The sequence below is a fragment of the Gossypium arboreum genome, chromosome 13 (genome assembly GCF_025698485.1).
Source record: "Gossypium arboreum isolate Shixiya-1 chromosome 13, ASM2569848v2, whole genome shotgun sequence".
Classification (NCBI taxonomy): domain Eukaryota; kingdom Viridiplantae; phylum Streptophyta; class Magnoliopsida; order Malvales; family Malvaceae; genus Gossypium; species Gossypium arboreum.
Window position 1 is genome coordinate 48,064,570 of NC_069082.1, and position 3,001 is coordinate 48,067,570.

General features: G+C 35.2%; 1 non-coding gene across 1 annotated transcript; it reads left to right on the top strand.

Annotated features, from left to right (window-relative positions):
* The first annotated feature begins 547 nt into the window (after positions 1 to 547).
* On the top strand, positions 548 to 654 carry LOC128287708 (small nucleolar RNA R71). Its single transcript, XR_008278408.1, has one exon. It is a non-coding gene; the product is annotated as a small nucleolar RNA R71 (small nucleolar RNA).
* The last annotated feature ends 2,347 nt before the right edge of the window (positions 655 to 3,001 follow it).

A 3,001-nucleotide genomic window follows, 5' to 3' on the forward strand; every position in this document is an offset into this window, starting at 1 on the left:
CTCTTCAAGGTTCAGCTTCTTTTCTTGCCGGTAAGGTGGTTTTTGAAAACCCGGGGGATGTTGTGGCCTTTAATTTCCTTGACCTCCCCACGAGAAATTGGGATGGTTCCTCTAACCTATATTATAAGTGTTACTATATGGGTTATTTTGGGATCTAGAGTTATTGTTACCCATTTATTGGACTTGTTCCTCCTCGATGCTAGGGTTGAAGGGTTGATATTCCGTGCATGCTCCTCCTCTATTATAATCGCACCTAATCACTGGATGTACCTGAGTAGAACCATACAAACCATAAATCTTTTTATTTAAGAGTTCTACTTGGTTAGATAACATAGTAACCACGTCAAGGTTGAAGACACCGGCTACTTTCGTCGGCTTTGTTCTCATAACTTGCCACTAATAGTTATTCAGTGACATCTCCTCAATAAATTCGTAAGCCACCTCAGGTGTCTTATTATTGATAGTTCCTCCAGCGGCTGCATCAATCATCTACCGAGTCAAAGGATTCAGGCCATTATGGAACGTTTGAACTTGTAGCCAAAGCGGTAACCCATGGTGAGGGCACCTTCTTTAAAGGTCCTTGTATCTCTCCTATGCATCGTAGAGTGTTTCTAAATCCATCTGCACAAAAGAAGAGATATCATTACGTAATTTGGTTGTTTTAGCCGGTGGAAAGTATTTTAATAAAAAATTTTTGGTCATTTGTTCCCAAGTAGTGATTGACCCTCGTGGTAATGAGTTCAACCATTGTTTAGCCTTATTCCTTAACGAAAAGGGAAGCAATCGAATGCGAATGGCATCATCAGAAATGCCATTTATTTTAAAGGTATCGCAAAATTCTAGGAAATTTGCCAAGTGAGCATTGGGATCCTCGTCCTACAAACCATCAAACTGAACAAACTGTTGTATCATTTGAATTGTGTTAGGTTTTAGTTCAAAATTATTTACAGCAATAGCAGGTCTAATTATACTTGACTCAGTTCCTATTAAATTAGGTTTAGTATAATCATACATAGTGCGCGGAGCAGGATTTTGATTAACAGCAATTGCAGGAGGTAGCAGATTTTCTTGGTTTTCAGCCATCTCCTCGGTTGTGGTTTGAATATTGTCCTCTTGCTCGTTCTCTGTGTATCTTAAGCTTTTCCTTATTTCACTTTGGTTTCTACGAACTGTGCGATCGATCTCGCTGTCAAAAAGTAATGGTCCTGACGGGTTTCTTCTAGTCATAAACTATAAAAACCTGCCAGAAAAAGGGAAAAAGAAGAATTAGTAATAAAAATTAGAATAAAATTTAAATCACAGTAAAAGTAAATGGCTAAAGTAATAAAAATCGAGTGTTCCTAATATCTTAGTTCCCCCGCAACGGCGCCAAAAACTTGATACTTGATATTCGTGACAGGTTTTAAATATTTATAATGAATCGTTCTTGAAACTAACTATTATCATGATGAAGGCAAGTGTACCTATCGAACAGTAGTATAGCTTTAGCAAGATCAGATTGTCGAACCCAAATGAACTAAAAGTACTAGTAATGACTGTCTTTTTATTATCTAGCCTAAGAATAATGGAGTTTGTTTTAACTAACTAATTAACTAAACTAAGAATTCGCAGAAAATAGAATTAGGGAATTACTTTTGGAAAAACGATTGAATTAAGACAATACCTAAGGAAAAATCCACCTAGACTTCACTTGTTATTTGACTCTGAATCAGATGATTTATTCATTTGACTTGATCCGTAGAAATCCCTAAGTTATATTATTATCCCTCTCGAGACTAACAACGTCTAACCCTAGTTTGAATAATTGAAATCTCTTTCTAACTAACTCCCTACGGTTGCATTAACTCGATCTATGGATCCCCTTATTAGGTTTCACCCTAATTCGGCAAAACCTTCTCACCCTATCTCTAGGTGCGCAATCAACTCCACTTAATTATGACAAATGTACTCTTCGACAAGGTCTATTCCTCCTCTGAATAAGAGCTTAACTTGAATCAATATCCTAGAATATCAAAACAAGAATTAAGAACACATAATTTATAACAAGTAAAATATTTATCATACAATTTAGATAATAATAACAAAATTTGTCTTAGGTTTCATTCCCCTTAGGTATTTAGGGGTTTTAGTTCATAACTAAAAAGGTAAACATCTCAGAAGAATAATGAATACAAAACATAAAGAAAAACCCAAAACTCCTGAAGGGAAATTGAGGGGATGTGACAGTCCTAATTCGACCCTAGTCGGAATGTGGTTTCGGGGCCACAAGACCGAGTCCCAAAATTTATTTAAAATTTGGTTGCATATCCTCTATGTGTATTATTGCATGTGTGAAAATTTGATGTTTTAATTTAGACTTATGAATGTGAATTTCATGTGATTGACTTAGTTGAGAACTTAAGAAAATATGATAGGGGAATATGTAAGGATCAAATAATAACAAAGTGAGGAAATTTGGGTTTGCATGTCAAATTTCCCAAAAACCCAAGTAGTGGCCGGCCAAGCCATGATGCCCCATCCACTAGGTTGAATTTCAATGCAATTCTTTTATTAGTTAACAATTAAAATAAATTAAAGAAAGGAATTAAAAAGAAAAGATGAATAAAATAAGGAAGGAAGAGGGAGTATTCATCTTCTTTCTTTTTTTTTTTTTGCAATTGCCATGAGTTAGGAGAAGGAAGGAAGAAATGCTCTAGACATTCGGCCAACTCAAAAGGGGTTGATTAAGGTAGGATTTATGTTACTTTTACTAAATTCTTGTGAAAATCTAGTTAGTAGCCAATGGCTTATTACAACCCATATGTTAATTTAGTATGGTGCTTTTGATGTTGTGAATGGAAGTAGTGGAAAAGTGAACGAAAATTTATGTAGAAATGTGGTATATGTGGATTTATAGGATGTTACAAATAGATGTGAAGCCATGCTAGATTAGGAAAAATTCGGTCAAGTGTTCATGAGATGAAATTTTGGGTTTAGATGAATTAAAGATGATAGTATAGTT